Raw genomic sequence first — 17462 nt, 5'->3', positions numbered from 1 at the left:
TCAGTGTAACAGTGAGTGGCGAACCTCACTGAAGAAAACTCAGGAGAGAATGGGAATAGAGTAATCTGAGCATGAGAACAGACAGCTCTGTTGTGAGCTTTTCTATAAGGGCACAGAAATGTGGTGGTAGCTAATACCGAATGGATATATGAACTGAAGTGAAGGTTTGAGTTTTTGTCTGTTTTGATTGTTTTAAGATGGGGGAAATTACAGCATATTTGCTGTTGATGGAAATGATCCAGTAGAAAGGGAAAAATTGACGAGTAGAAGAGAGATGGGAGAATTTTTAAAGGAATACTTGAGAGAGGAAAAAAAGGATGGGATTTGGTGTAGAAGAGGAGGTGTTGGACTTGGGTAGGAGCATGATTAGTTCATAGTAATAGGATAGAAGGCAGAGCATATGGATACAAATGCAGGGAAGTGAATAAATGCAGTGGTGGGAGCTGGTGGGATTTTTCTTCTGATTGCTTGTATTTTCTTTTCTTTTTTGGCTGCGCTGGGTCTTCATTGCTGTGCCTGGGCTTTCTCTAGTTGCAGCAAGCGGGGGCTACTCTTCGTTGCGGTGTGTGGGCTTCTCATTGCAGTGGCTTCTTGTTGCGGAGCACAGGCTCTAGTAGTTGCGGCACGTGGGCTCAGTAGTTGCAGCGTGAGGGCTCTAGAGCATGCGGGCTTCAGTAGTTGTGGCGCGTGGGCTCAATAGTTGCGGTGCACGGGCTCAGTAGTTGTGGCGCATGGGCTTAGTTGCCCCGCAGCAATGTGGGATCTTCCCGGACCAGGGATTGAACACGTGTCCCCTGCATTGGCAGGCAGATTCTTAACCACTGGACCACCAGGGAAGTCCCCTGATTGCTTGTATTTTCTTGATGAAATAGAAAGCAAGGTCATCAGGTGAGAGAGATGATGAAGAATGGGAGTGGGAGAGTGAATGAGACACTTAGGAAGTGAAGTATAATTGCCAGCAGCATAAAGGCCACCTTTTGAGGTTAGTAGTCATCAATTTATAGTGACCCCAGATAAAATGATAGGTTGTTTCTCCACCGCTATACAACTGGGAGAGTTCAGGTTTGGTATAGGAAGAAAGCTTAATTTGATTTGTTGAACGTTTGTGTCCCCCCCTTCAAATTTTTATGTTGAAGCCTAATCCCCAATGGGATGGTATTTAGAGGTGGGGGGGCCTTTAGGAGGTTTGGATACAATTTGGGGGAGATGAGATTGGTGCCCTTATAAGGGGATGAAAAATGCAGAGCTCTCTTCTTTGTGAAGGATGTGAGGCAACAACAGAGGTTTGCAGTCTGCAACCCAGAAGAGAGCTCTCACCAGAACTGGACCATGCTGGCACCATATTGCGGACTTCAACCTCCAGTTATTTCTCCAACTGTGGGAAATGAACGTTTATCTTTTAAGCCATCTAGTCTATGGTATTTTGTTATAGCAGCCTGTATGGGCTAAGACAGCTCCTCAGACTAGAATCTATAATCAGCCACTTCTGCAAGTCCTTTCTATTAATCAAAGGTCCTTCCTCTCAGCCCTCTCCCAACTCCTGCGATTGCCTACTGCTCCCAACACCTTCTTTGTTCATGGGCTAGCAAAAGTAGCTGAACAAAGTAAAAAAAAAAAGTGCTTGTTGGGTTTATCACAAATTTGTGTACCCTAACCTCAGTAGGGCCCCCTAACTGATGCTCATTAGCCCTATTTATTCAATTGTCCCTGCCTATTTTTTTTAAATAAAATTCCTCACAGTGGGTGTCCCAAAATTTCTCCAGGCTTTTTAATTCACCCTAACCACTTGGTCTGAAGATTCTGATCCACTGATAAGGTCCTCAGGTAATCTTTTCTCCACCTCAAAATCTCTTTATCTTCAACTTTCCACGCTTTTCTCTAAGAATCAAATGAGAAAGCTGGAAGAGATCTTGCTTTATGGCCTTGTCTTTCACAAGCTCTGTGATTTTGGGCAAAAAATTTAACTTTTGTGAATGTCGGTTTCTTCATTTGGGTATCTACATTACACGGAGATTTGATGAGGATGAAACTATTTTAAATGAAATTACTTCAGCAAGGTGCATAGCACAGAGTCTGACACCTGCCGGGCCGGCTCTTCCTTCTGAATCTTCTCAATTAACTTTCTAGATCCCACTCCCTCCTTTATCCCCTTGGAAACTTACTCTATTGATTACTTTCTTTGTCATTAAAAGCTCTGTTTGGCTTCAATCTGGCTTCACATCAACTACTAACTGTGTGACTTTTGGCAAGATACCTAGCCTCTCGTTTTCTCAGTTTTCTCTTCTAAAAAATGGAAAAGAGAACAATATCTACCCTCATACAGTTGTAAGGGTGAAAGGAGATCATGTATATAAAGCACTTAGTATAGTGTGTAGCATATGGTTAGTTAATAGTGAATTAAATAACTAATGACTTCATTAGATAATTCTTGTAGAAGTGTAGAGTCTGTGCCTGTATAAGTTATGGTGACTCACGGATATGAGTCAAGGAGCTCATATCCGTGTGGGGGAAACAGAGGAATAAACAAAACATTTCAATAATCTGTGATTAGCACTCTAATAGAGCTCTATAAGAGCACAGAGGAGGGGTGCACAGGCTGAGGGTCTCACATAGGATCCACAAAGGAGGGGTCATTTAGACATCTGAGTTGATCCTAAAAGATGAGTAGGAGTTTGCAAGGTGAAAAGGAGGGGAAGATAGGCAGTTGCTTATTTCAGCCTGTCTTTAGATTCTCTCCCCATTGCGTTTCTTTTAAATAATTAAAAAAATTTTTTAATTGTGGTAAAAAACACATACCATAAAATTTACCATCTTAACCATTTTTAAGTGTATGGTTCATCCTCATTGCATTTTATGTTTCTGCATTATATGTGGAAGCTCTTCCTGCTTCCTGAAAACGTGAAACTCTTTCATGCCTCAGTGCCCCTGGCTGTGCCTGCATTGCCTTTACCTTTACCCTTCCTTGTCCCACGCCTTCCAGACAATTAACCACCCTCTCTTCTATGCTGCCTCTGTTCTTTGTATATATTTCTATTTTGTGTGTATCACAGTGCATTATTATTTATGTGCCTGTCTCCCTTATTACTGGACTCTGAACTCATTGACAGAAGGATCTTTATCTTCTTATTTTTGCTTTCTATGCCCCAGAACAGAGTCTGGTACATAGTAGATGCCCAAATAAGAATTTACGGAATTGACCTGAAGGACCTTCCAGGCTGTAGGAGTCATATGTGAAAGGGCCTATTTAGGGACTGTGAGAAGGTTAGTGTGTCTAGAGTGTACGTTGAGTGGAAAGCAGTTGGAGCTGATGAGGCTGAAGAAAAAGCTATAGAGTTATGTTTGGAGCCAGATTGAGGCAGGGCCTAACCCAAGAAGTTGAATTTTGTCTTATGGGTATAAAGAATCATAGGAAGTAAAATGTTAAAAAAGCAGAATTATGACATGGTTATAATTTAATTTTGACAGTTACTTTGGCGTCATTGTGTGAAATAGACTGCAGTAGGGAGAGACTGATGGCAGAGAAACCAAAGAAATGAGAGAGAACAAGGAACTCGACTAAGAGAGCAGATGAAGGAATGGGAGAAAAGGTTGGATGTGACAAACCTTTTTTTTCTTAATAGTGAATTGATAGGGTTCAGAGGCCATCTGGATGAGGAGGAAGAATGCATTGTTGAGGGACAAACAGAAACTGCGGAAGATTTTAAGGTTTCTAGTTTATGAAAGTGAATGACTAGAGCAGGTTGGGATAGGTGAATCCATGTCGGGGTGGAGATAGGGAAGGGAGGGAGAAGAGGGTGAGTTCAGGGTTAGACATGTTAAGTTTGAGATGTCTGAAGGATGCACTAATAAGTTATAATACGCAAGTGGAAATAATAATCTGACGTGTAGGAGAAGGATGGGGTCACAAATACAGCGTTGAGAGTTGTCAGCAGATGGGAATTGAAACTAGGAGGGCTGGATGAGATTTCCCAGGGATAGTATATAGGGTGAGAAGGCAACCAAGGGTGGAACACTGGTCCAGGCAGTTAGAAGAGCAGTAACTTGTAAAGCAGATAAGGACCAGATAGAGAGTGAAAAGAATCAAGTAGGTGTTGCTGTGGAAACCAAAGGATGAGAAAGTTTCAAGTGATTAACAATGTAAGACAACACAGAATGAGTAAGTCACATAAGATTTATAATAGGACAGTAATGCTGTCAAACAGGAGGATGTTGGTGACTTGTGAGAACAGAAGCTGAAGAAATGCAGGTATTGATGGTGTAGTACTCTGTTTAGATCTCTTTAATTTTGTTAAGCCTATAATCATTAGAGCAGTGGTTCTCAAACCAGCAGAAATGTGAGAAGTCTGCAAAAGTTCTTTACATCTTACATATGTGAAACACACCCTTCCTCTCCACCCTTATGCTCTCCTTGGTTGAGAACCACTACAGTAAGGGCATGGAATATTGCCTTTTTTTTTTTTTTAAGCAAAAGGTATAAATTATCTTCTTGGGAATATTCATTTATTTGCTTACTCAACCAACATGTGTTAGTTAATAATTCTAATGTTTACGAAGCATTTGTAGTTTACAAAACACAACTGCCCCTTAATCAAACATTTAAGATCCTTCATACTATGGCCCTAGCCCACTTTTCCAGTCTTACTTTTCATTACTCTCTTGCCTATAGCCCTTATTCTAATCGAATGGGATGAATTCTTGCAGATAGACTTTATTCTAACTAGATAAAACCCCAATCTTTCCTGTTCTGTACCTTTATTAATTTCAATAGGGAAATCTTTTCTCCTATATCTATCTTTCAAAATTCTACACGTCCTTTAAGATCTATTCAAGTGTCACCCCTAAAGTTGTCGCTGGAAGGGTGTGGTCAAAGCGAGTCAACCATTTGGAGTAGTGGAAGTGCTCAAGGTAGCAGCTCTGTTTGCACCTTTCTTGTAAAGACAGAACTTCAAAACTGATATTCAGTGATATTCAGAAAAGAGATGCAGCACCCTTCCCTCTGCTACCCTCTCCCACCTCACCAGGTATGAAGCCCAAAGCAGCCATTCCAGTTACCCATCTAATGGGCAAGTTTACCTTCTTTTAGAAGTCATTCCTTATTTCAGCACAGTTGAATATGATTTCATCCTTTCTTTGAAACCCTCTAGTGCTTTAAAAATAACATTTCTTCTTATAGCTCTGGTCACTTCTACTTTGCATTTCAGACAGTCAGATGTTTACTTTTCTCTGTCAAACCGGTATGTAAATTCCTTGAAGGTGAGCATGGGTCTCACCTATCCCCTGAAGGGTTTAGTGGAGGTAGACTTGGGTTCAACTCCTAGCTAAATTTTTACCTTTATGAGCCCCGCATTTCTATTTTACCAGGTGGTACTGAGAGTTAAATGAGACATAATGTATGTCCCTAGCACTTAACAGGCAATTAGCAAATAGCAAATTATGGCTGCTCAAAAAAAGACTGTTTTTGTTTGTTTTTATTCTTATTCCTCTTCTGTGAAGTCTGTCTTCTTGCTCTTTCCCTATTTTCTTTTGGATTACTGTTCTAAAACAGACTGTTTAATTGAATTAAAAGGCAGTGATTAAAAAAAAGTACTTACAAAGGGCAGAGGAGGAAAACACCATAATAGATTTTGTTTGAAAGGATAACAATGTGTGTGTTTGTTTAAGGCAGCATTTATTTATCTGTTCACTTACTCAACAGACATTTAATGAGCATCTACTATGTGCTAAATACTGAACAAACTCCTAGGGATAAAACAGTCTTGGCCCTTAAAGAGATTCATAATTTAGAAGAATAATTATTACAAGATTAAAAAAAACTTACCTAATGCAAGAGAGAAGTAAACATTTTGCTTCTAAAACACTGAATTTCTCAGGAGACCAGTTTTATTTTAATTCATACAGTTACAGTGATCGCTATTTCCACATTAAATCCCCTGATTTTTTTCTTTTGGTTGGGCCTCATTATGAAAACATTAGGCATTTTCTCTTAAGATAGCAAAGCACTTTTGATTTTTCATTTGTTTTTAATTAAATAATTTGGAGGTATTATATAATATGTAACATGAGTGTATCAAAATGCTATGACTTTAAATTAAATCCCATAATCCAGTATAAACATTTCATCATTTTGAGGTGACTAAACCAATAGTTACTATATCACTCAGTTAAGTCAACTTGGTTCTTGACAGCAGACAGGGAGCCAGAAGAAAGACAATGTAGGACTCTCATCTACTATTATATGGTATTCCACCACCACCACCACCATTATCTTTTACTCTAATAGAAGATCCAATCCTTTCTAGGATTTGACCTCTCTGTACTGCCATGTATTTTATTTTATTTATTTATTTTTAAAATAAATTTATTTATTTTATTTTTGGCTGCGTTGGGTCTTCATTGCTGCGAGCAGGCTTTCTCTAGCTGCGGTGAGCAGGGGCCACTCTTCGTTGCGGTGTGCGGGCTTCTCATTGAGGTGGCTTCTCTTGTTGCGGAGCATGGGCTCTAGGTGCACAGGCTTCAGTAGTTGTAGCTCGCGGGTTCTAGAGCGCAGGCTCAGTAGTTGTGGCGCACGGGCTTAGTTGCTCTGCGGCATGTGGGATCTTCCTGGACCAGGGCTCGAACCCGTTTCCCCTGTGTTGGCAGGTGGATTCTCAACCACTGCGTTACAAGGGAAGCCCTGCCATATATTTTAAAACCTACACACATTTCAGGAATGGCCAGAGAAGAATGTGATTCTATCACATGTGCTAGTTGATTTCTGTCAATGTGACTTTTCACATAATTACAAGATAAAAATACCATTTGGAAACTATGCAGAACTAGCTTCAGGCAGAAGGCCCTGACACCTTTCATGGCATACTTTTTCGGACTGCACACGGAGGCTTGCCTTGCATACCTATCTCTTGAAGTTTGTATAGCAGGCAATATCTGACACACATAATCTACATTTCTTATTTTCTTCCAAAATGGAAATATATTTTCTTCTTGCTTGGGGGGAAAAAAAAGGTTCTTCTTAGATTCTGGTTCAGGTTCTGATCCTCCAACATATACTTCTTACCAGTTGTTGATTCTAAAATACAACCCAAGCACTTACTTTTTATGCATTCATTATGATGAATGTCAAATTAGAACCCAACTGCAGTGACATAAATCCTTGACTTCAGCTCTGTCTTCTTGTTAGACATAAAACCCAGTAGTAAAGATTGAACTAACATCATATACTATTATTCTAAACTTAATTATTTGTTTCATTACCACTTTTGGTGTATTCAGCTGTGGTAAATTGTTCTTGACAGCCAAAAATTGCCTGGTAACCAGATATGTTTAGAAACTATGTGGCCTACCTAGGTAGCAAATCATTACTGGAGTAATTATTACCACTACCCCTCAAAAGAAAATTTGCCCTAGACTGCTCTCACATAATCATATTGGCAAAGCAAAATTATTAAAAATGTCATTTTAATTCCTCACTATTGTCACAAGATTTCTTTAATAATGAAAACACCTTATTTTAAACAGTATGTTCTGTACTGGTATGTCCTGTTATAAGAAAACATGACATAGTAATACAAAACTTCCAGAACAGATGAGATAGAGGAAATGGGTACTTTACAAAAGATTTCACAACAATTTTCCTTCAAATAATGAATTTAGATAATTGCTAAATGTTGTACAAATTTTACAGATATATATTTGTAATTACATCTATTTTGTGAAGTATTGTACCTCCATAGAGCATGCACAGAAAAGAGGACATGAGCTGCTTTTCTCCTAGGAAACATAACTATTAATGAAATAATGGATGAACACGTTTTTAAATAACCTTGTGTATCTGTAAGGCTCTAAACTAATAATTGTTTCAATCGCAAAGGCTGACAATAAATACAGCTGTCTGGAAAGTACCTGTAATATCTCAGGAAGACATAAAATAAAACAAAGGCAATGTAATAGTGTTGGTAAGGGCACAAACTTAGGAGTCAGACTAGAAGAGTTCAATTCTGGTTATGAGGCTTACTCCTTATATGACTGTGAAATTAACCCCCTCAAGTCTCAGTTTTCTCATTCATGAAGGAAGAGTAAAAATACCTAGGCTATAGAATTGTTTGTGTGAGGACTAAATGAGATAGTGTATATGTGTAGCAATGTTTCAGGCATTTAGTGGTACCATATGCTTAGATAATAACTATTATTGTTATACTGGATGAAACATATTGGTTTTAAAATGTCCATCATTCATTCATTCATTCATTATACCTTTACCAAAGAGTTCTTGAGCTTTAGTGTTAACATGAATTATGCTAGGGGCTGAAGATACAAAGACAAATACAGTCATATCTCTTCAGAGAGGGAAGAGAGATATGCAAATAAATAATTACAGGGCAGTAAATGTCAAAACAGAGGTAGACCAGGGTGCATGGAAACACAGAGGAAAGAATAATAACTGCCTCATTATAGATATGGGTTGTTTTTTAAGGAAATTAATGATCTAACTGGCTTTCAAAATAGGCTGAAATTCCTTGCTTTGCAGCTGTGAGGAACTGGTGGCAAACAGCTCTCTTGACTAATCTAAATCCTATAGAATTAGGTTACTCTCTTGTTACATGTTCCTTTCTCTGCTTAAAAAAAAAATTAATCGGCTATTACTCTCATTTTTTGGATCACAGTATGTTGAGAAAAAGTAGGGTATTATCTATGATCCTGCTGCTTATAGGGATATACCCTGCCATGGAATGTAGGACAAAAGTCACAGCTGTCAATCTACATGAACATAATAAGCATGTAAACATGGGTACAAAATGGCCAGGAACATAATGGAAGAGTTATGGCTTCCTTTGTTTTGATGGGGTTGCTGAAGCCTTTGGTGGTAGAGTCGCAGGAGACCACTGCTGCCTTTTCATCTTTATTCCCACCTTCACTTGAGCTCTATGAGTCTGCACATCTTTCACTCAGAGAGTGATCCACAGTGCCAAGTGTGCAGCAGAAACGGCCTGCTGAGTTTAGCGTCTCACCTTTTTTAAATTGCCAGAACTCATTAGTATTACCTGATGGCTCTAGCTTTTGCCATTTTATTAGTAAAAGCTATACTTGGAGCAAAATACCCTGAAAGTATTTGCTCCTGATTTAGCTTTTCTAAAAACAGAACTCAAAGTTCAAGGCCCTCAGCTGGGAAAGAAGCTGCTCGTCAAGCCCTTTCACCACTGCTCAGCGGCCACTCCTTCAGCTGCGCCTCCCAGCCTCCCAACATTGTTTTCTCCTGCAAAGGCCAAGGCCCTACAGAATTTCTGATGGAGAATTTTTCATATCAAAGCCATTTTGAAAGCTGTCCAGCTTCCTGCCGAGGTTCTTAGAAGGAACAGAAGATGACTTTGAGGTGTAGCTCCAAATAGAAGGAGACAGTATGAACTGTCATTACTATATTAAGTGTGAAGTTAAATGTTAGATAAAATGAAGTCTTCTACCTTTTTTTGGCATTATTTACTCCTTCTACTATCAACTGTTTTTTTTTTTTTGCTAGTGGATGGATAGCTACAAATAATAAAGAAAAAACTGTAAATGAACTTTACTCAAAGACAATATGGTTTACCCCTTTACTCTCCTAAGGAGCATCTTTCTATTCATCCTTTAAATGTTATATACATTGTATTCAAAGATAGCTAGTTCCACAATATTCACGGTATATGTTAATTTCAAAAAAAAAAAAAAAAATTACACTAGAATAAATTTAATAAGAAAATAATCTAAATTAGGATTTGCCTATCAGTTACTGAAATGCAATGTCTCCTGAACTGTACATCCCACACAAAAGAAAGAGATCCATTTATGCATGAGATCTATTCATTCTTGCCTCTATTGAATGCTTTTTAAAAATAAATATGAGGTATTTAAGTGTATTTCCTATCTGTCTTCTATAAGCTTTTAAATGGGTAATACAAATAAATACAAAAGTCATGCCCTTTAAAAATTTTTTTTAAATTCAATTGTTTGAATGTATTCCCACTGAATTTTTATTTTATTTATTTACTTATTTTTGGCCACAACACGCAGCATGCAGAATCTTAGTTCCCCTACCAGGGATCAAACCGTGCCCTCTGCAGTGGAAGCACACAGTCTTAAGCACTGGACCACCAGGGACATCCCAATGCCCTTTATTTTTAATGCTTTACTATGTGACCACTGCTCAGACCCTCAATTTGATTTCTGTATTATTCCTTTCCTGTTTACTGGTTGTAACTGAGCCAGTTCCTATTTATTTCTGAGTATATCTAAGAGATCTTAGCAAGCTAAATAGCCGATTTTATATTCCTGGGTTGCTACTTTAGTTAAAATTGAAGAAAGTACTTTTGAGTGTACAGACAAATTTTACTATGGGAAAACTTTTTAGTATAATTTTGGACAATGTATTTTGCTTTGGAGAATTTGGTTTGATCATACAACATTATCTTTTTGTTGAAGACAGCCTTCTATATTCCCAGGCCACTCAGGTACCACTCAGGTGCCTAGTTCCTAGCTAGGCATCTAGTGAGAAACTGGGGTCATCTCTAACTCCTTTTTCCTTTGGAGAAAAAATCCCTATTGACTCCATTTATCTCCATGGAACTGATGGGTTAGCCGCTGCTAGATTCTGTCATGGTACCCTTTTCTTCTTAATACTTAATGCAGTTTTTAATTTACGTATTTACTTGGGTAAATTTATTTATAGTTTGTTCCCATGGCGTTAGGGACTGTTTTGTTGTATATACCGTGAATAGGATAGGGCTGCCACATGATAGGCACTGAGTAAATCTGTGTTGAGTTTTTTAAAAATGGATTAATTATAGCCAGTTAATAGATATTTCTTAATGACTGATGGTCTTCTGGCCTCCAATGTAATTTTGTTATGATTTTTCGCCTCATTGCTCTCTCTATAGTACATTGTGAAGGCTTAGAAGGTAGGGGCCATGTCTTTTCATCTCTGTATCCCCAAAACCTAGGACCATGACTGACCCATTTTCAGAACTTAATCTCTGTTGAATGAATGTGCCTCTCAATGAGCAACAACCAGGAAATGATTTTATGTTTTGATGAACCTCCTAAAAGGCTCATACTATTTCTTTTACAGGTTTTTAGTATCTTAGCATCATAGCATTGCAACACTAAGATATTAGAAACAGAAGAAACACAGCAAATTCATAAAAAACTGAAATGGTCAAACAGAACAGAATATTCTGAATTTTCCCAGTGCAAGACTGTTCCCTGCATGAGTGCAAGACTGTTTCCTACATTTAATGCTACACTTAGTCAAGTATTATTATTTATTATTTGTAAGAAAAGTTCTTTATTCTAACTCTGTGGGAGACATTCCCTACCCATAAATGCCTCTCACTGGCAGCAAAACATTTTTTTTCACATTAATCAATCTGAAATTCCTTTCCTCACTTTCATCCAATTATATCTAATTATGACTCTTTGTTCTAGGAAAGTTAAATTATTCTTTGCCCCTCCCTATGTCCCCTTATACCTTTCAAGTATATGTAAAAAGTTGTTGTATTCTCCCTGAGCAGTTTACTAGTTGATCTGAGAATATTTATCTTCTTTCATATTTATTCATTAGTATCTCTCTTTTCCTGATTGTTTTGTTGGTCTATTTGAAGCACTCTCCATTTACCTCCACCTTTCTAAGACTAAGATTCCTTAAGATAAATACAGTTCTTAAGATCCAAGAATACAAGTGTGTGTGTGTGTGTGTGTGTGTGTGTGTGTGTGTGTGTGTGTGTATATATATATATATATATATTTATGTATATATATATAAAATTTCCAATTATTTCTGCCTTTGTTTACTCATTTTGTTTTCATCAGTTAGGTCACAGTATGGAATCAAGTTCTTCGGATCTTTATAGGTCTTTGGATCAAAGTCTTTGGGGTCTTTGGATGCAGTTTTTAATTTACATATTTACTTGGGTAAATTTATTTATAGTTTGTTCCCATGGGGTTAGGGACTGTTTTGTTGTATATATACCGTGAATAGGATAGGGCTGCCACATGATAGGCACTGAGTAAATCTGTGTTGAGTTTTTTAAAAATGGATTAATTATAGCCAGTTAATAGGTATTTCTTAATGACTGATGGTCTTCTGGCCTCAGTCAAATCTGGGTTCAAATCTCTGCCTCTGACCAGCTGTGTGAACTTGGACAAATTATGTAGTCAATTTAAGCCTTGGTGTCCTCATTTATAAAATACAAAAGATACCACCTAACTCGTAAAGATTGCTAAATGAGATAACTTATGTAAATTGCCCAGCACAGTGTCTGACCTATAATAGCCACTCAACAAATGCTAGTTCTCTTCTGTATACCCCATCTAGTTTTGTCTAGGGTTTCTGAGAGTTTAGATATTTTATAATTATTTGCTTGATTATTTAATGCTTCTTCTCATCAAATGCAGAATAGCATATTATTGATTTATTCAGTGAACTGTTCTGGAGACATTTTAGAGAATTCCATGACCTCTCCCACTTCTCTTCCCAAATTTGACTGACTTTTATTATTCATCAGTTCATAAAATGTCTCCTTTTTGCGGTGAATTTTAATGTTACTTAATCTTTTTAAAGGATAGTCCTAGTATGATTATTACATTATGATAATATGTATTTTACCTAGCTCTTTCACTACTTAACCTTCTGGTTTTACATCCTAGATTTTTTTAAAACCGAGATTAAAGTTTCCCAACTCTTATTGCCAAGTCACTGTTCTATTTAAAGTTTGCTTTTCAAAAACAGTTACTTCATATTGGTTCTATGCTGGAATCATTCACAGTTGCTTCCAAAATAAAACAAAGATGTCTATGTTGTTTATATGACATAAGATGAATTCATGTGGATTTGCTAAAACTACAATTTGAAAGAAAAAGCCCACTGAGCTACTACTGGAAGAAATGTCAATGACCCTTGGGGAACAATTCTTTTCTGAGATGGACTGGAATACAGGCACAAGAATGAAAAATGGAATGTGATATTGTGATAAGATATTCTGGATTTGATTAATTTAACAATTTTACTTCAAAGACAATTTGAAGGTAAAGAATAACCATGCTAAAGGTAGAATGAAATAATTGTTAAATAGAGGTACAAGCAGAGAGAGACAGTGATTCTTCTTGGGACCATGTTGAGAATGTGATATCTGAGTAGACTGTGAAGGATGGAAAGATGGTCTGCGGCAAGATAGTCACCCACTCAAGGCACTTGTATTTCCATCAGTTGAACAGTTTTCATCTAAGCCAGAAAGAAGAAAGAAGAAATAAAAAGCAAGAAGGAACACAAGAGAGATTTGAATGGACGACAGAACTCTTTCTTTACAGAGATAGCTTGCTACTTAGGGTAATGGTAACCAAGTAACCAGACAGTATCTTGGTAAACATTTGGTTTAGGTTTTAGGGCAGAGGGACTAAGTTTATTTTTATTCACTCTCTGCTAAAAGGCAGTTGACTACATTTATTTTGTCCCACCAGGGAAGAAGGAAGGGCATGTCAGTTCTTCAAGAGGTTGTTTACTCTGACAGAGAATGAATGATACTTTCTTTTCCATTTGCTGATTTTTCTTTAGATGTAGAAAGAGACTATGCAATAGTTAAAAATATGTCTTGACATAAAAGTCAATTCATTTGTTGTAAAGTAACTAACTGGCTATTTCCCAAAAAGAGAACTAATTCTGTTCTACAAAGCATTTCTTCAAACATCTGTTTCAATCCACATGTCCCACTAAAGGAAGGGAAATTTTCTATAGAAAAATGTCATGGACTAGCTGTCAATATTCCATACCCAATCAATTTCCCACCCGTTGAACATTTAACATATCCTTTGGTGTTAAAAGAATAGGGAAGCGGGGGAGGATGGGACTTCATGAAGTACTGGATTCAATATTTATTTAAATACCAACATAACATACTTATACTAGTTTAATGCTATGTTCTGGAATATAAACGTGGAAGTAAAAGTAAATTGTCAATGTAGTGATAAGCTAATTTTATTATAAATTCCAATCTCATTATAATAATTCACTTTAAAGTATGAGGTATTTATGGTAAATAAATCTGTATACTATGAATAAGGGAGTCCTCTGAATGGAATTGCTTGGTATTTATTTTGAAACTGTTACATGAAAAACAGACATCCTAGAATTCTTCCAGAAATTTTCTTGGAGAAAAGCAGAGGTTCTGAGTTAGACAGTCTTATGTGGGAGAAGATAATTGAATGAATGCTTACCAGCATTTATATCTATCACTGAGTCAGGAAAAACATGTCTAGCCAGAGTTTTAGTAATCCTTTAGGATTTTCCACCAGAGATATGGCTAATTCAGGGAGTGGATTAAGTTATAGATGATAATTAGCTCAAAATCTTTGATCCAAGGATGAAAGTGAACAGAGTTCACACTAGAAACAGGAATAGTATGTGTAGTGGTTCTCACATGCTAGCCTGGAGACCAAAAGGCTGAGTCAGAATCACCAATGATGCTTTTTAAAATAAAATACATATTTCTGTCTCCATCCCTGTTGGAGATTCTGATTCAGCAGATCTAGGGCAGGGCTCTGAGATTTCATATTTCAGCAAGTTTTTCCAAGCGATTCTGATCCACATACAGGTTTGGGAACGAGTGACTAGATAGCGACAGTGCTTGAGATCAGATAAGGGGGCTGTGAAAGTGCAAGCCAGACTTTGTTCAAAGGAGAGAAACCATCCCACTTTTGGTTTAGAGTCTGAGTTCCTGATATTAAAAAAATACATATGGTAGCTTGAAATAGGCCATGGTGGGAATATTTATTTATTTATAATATTTATTATTTATTTATTTATTTGGCTGTGCCGGGTCTTGGTTGCGGCACGTGGGACCTTCATTGCCGCGTGTGGGGTCTTTGTTGCGGCATTCAGGATCTTTTAGTTGTGGCAGGTGGGATCTTTAGTTGTAGCATGCGAACTCTTAGTTGTGGCATGCATGTAGGACCTAGTTCCCTGACTAGGGATCGAACCTGGGTCCCCTGCATTGGGAGTGCGGAGTCTTAACCCTGGACCACCAGGGAAGTCCCCATGGTAGGAATATTTAAACCATAGAAATTGACCAGTGCTACAAATCAGGGCTTTCTCCCCCCTAGAAAGCAAGCATGCCACGTCCAGTAGGATTATTCTATTTTTAATATGCTTGCCATAGGAAAATCTACTTAGGTTATAGGCTACTAAAGGCACATAAGTGACTTAAAAGATTTCAAGTGAGCTACTCTAGAAGAAGCTTCTTTTATTTATTTATTTAATTTATTTTTTTATACAGCAGGTTCTTATTAGTTATCCATTTTATACATATTAGTGTATATATGTCAATCCCAATCTCCCAGTTCATCCCACACACACACACACACACACACCCGCCACTTTCCCCCCTTGGTGTCCATACGTTTGTTCTCTACATCTGTGTAGAAGAGACTTCTCTTTTAGAACAAAGAGACAGTATTCCTCCAAGTGTCTCAGTACACAGTGATAGTTATATTTCTCATGTTCCTTAACAACCAGTTTGCGCCTCCATTCTGCTCTCAGCCCTAGATTCAGCTGCAGAGATTCACGTTGTCTCTTGTGTTTATAGACGTTAAATGCACTGTCCTTAAAAAAAATTTTTTTTTCTGAGTTGTAGAAATAAATTCAGTTTCAATGATCTCCACTAGTCTTAAAAAAAAAACAAACAACATCTCTAAAATCCTCAGAAGTAATTTCTTGACTATGAAAATGTGTAGTTGATTGTTTGGGACCACAGTTGACTCTAGTTAAGGTTAAAATAAAGAGGAAGTGAGAACAGAGATGATTTAATTTCTCACAGGAATAAATCTATTGGCTAGTAGATTTGGTTCAGGGCCCTGTTTATTCAGCTTTGGTGAACATATGGCCATTAACTAAAAGTGTACACATAAGGACCATAGTATTTAGCATGATGTTTGTCAGGAGGAAAAAAATAGCCTAGAACATCCATGGGGCCAATAAGTCCTTGGCTTATTTGGCAGGGAACTAGCTACCTAACTGTAAATAGAGTCCCAAGAATAATGTCACCAATATTTGTTGAATGAATTAATGTGGCCAGGTAAGTATTCTATTAAACGTATAGTATATAGATTCTGTGAGGAAGAATAAACATCAATTCATTCCCTTTTCTAGATTATCTCATTAAAGGCAACAAAGGCAATCATAGATTAGAAAGTAGGACAAACTTTGTATTTCAGCACTTTAAAAGGAAAAAATAAAAACAGCCACCAAGGAAGTATCGAAGGCATCTTTTTAAGGAAGCCTCCCCTTAATTGCCCTCACACCACCCCCAAACTCTCCTTGAGGCACTTCGTGTATCACTTTCATTGCATTTTCCTCATATAATGGGGTACATTAATACTTTTGTGCTTTTGTGAAAGTTAAGTGATTTACTAAATATACAGCCCTTTGAACAGTGAACAGAAAAGAGTAGGCACTCAATAAATGTCAGCTATTACTATTATATCATTACCATCACCACACTGAAATGATTGAAATGATCTGTTACTATAAATTTCTCCCCATCTAGAATGTAAGATCCTTTAGGGAAGACCTTTTCATCTTTACAGATCTAGTGCTTACTGCAGTGCCTGCCATAGAGGAGATGTTTTTCCAATAAGTGTTCCTTTGGCTAAATTGAGCTATGATTTATAAACTTCTAGTAAACTTTGACCTGCTGTTTCAGGTTTTCAATAGTTCCAACTCCTGAGAAGACATAAACTAGGAAATAAGGGTGAGAAGGGTTTTGATACATCGTCACTGATAATCCAATAGACGGTAATTGTCCAGGCCTATTTAATATTATGTTTGTGATTATTTCACTGATAGAAATATAAAGTTTATTATTTCCTTGATATACAGTTGTAGACTCTAGCACTTGGAAATGAGGAACAAACATACAGAAGGAATCTTCTAGGGTATGTCTTTGTAAGTGACTCTTCACATAGATATGGCCACAAGACAATAGCAATATTTCCCGTGCATTCTGTAGAATGCTGGTCCTAAAAGATGCTCTGTTAAGAAAAGCATTCTCTGATTAAATTTGGGAGACAGACTTCAGAGCTCTATAGGAGGTTTATCATGAACACTAGCATATTAAAAGCTCTGAGAAATCCCGAAGAATAGAAACCTTTGACTAATTCACCACTTCCTGAATTTGAAGGCTGTAGAAAAATTTCCCCATATCTAGTTCCTATTAACATCTTATGGAGTTAGTGTTCCATGGATCAAACTTTGGAAAATGCTATATCATAGAAACACATTTATCCAGATTTCCATTTTTTTCCTCAATAAATCTCTATGTAATTCATTAAAAAAATCTAAGTCTATGTGCATACAAACAGAGATGCAAACTCTGGTTAATTTGGATGCTAAGGGAATAGTGGGATATTCTGTCTGACTAACTAATTTTTTAAAATTAACTGTAGAG

The 17462-nt window shown here is 37.3% G+C and overlaps 1 protein-coding gene across 2 annotated transcripts in view; it reads right to left on the bottom strand.

Moving 5' to 3' along the window:
* NTN4 (netrin 4) overlaps positions 1-17462 on the bottom strand; it is a 108375-nt gene that overhangs the window by 18035 nt on the left and 72878 nt on the right. The window lies entirely within an intron of this gene.

The sequence above is a fragment of the Eubalaena glacialis genome, chromosome 11 (assembly GCF_028564815.1).
Source record: "Eubalaena glacialis isolate mEubGla1 chromosome 11, mEubGla1.1.hap2.+ XY, whole genome shotgun sequence".
NCBI classification, from domain to species: domain Eukaryota; kingdom Metazoa; phylum Chordata; class Mammalia; order Artiodactyla; family Balaenidae; genus Eubalaena; species Eubalaena glacialis.
Note: the sequence above shows the minus strand (reverse complement) of the source record. Positions and strands in the feature narration are given on the sequence as shown.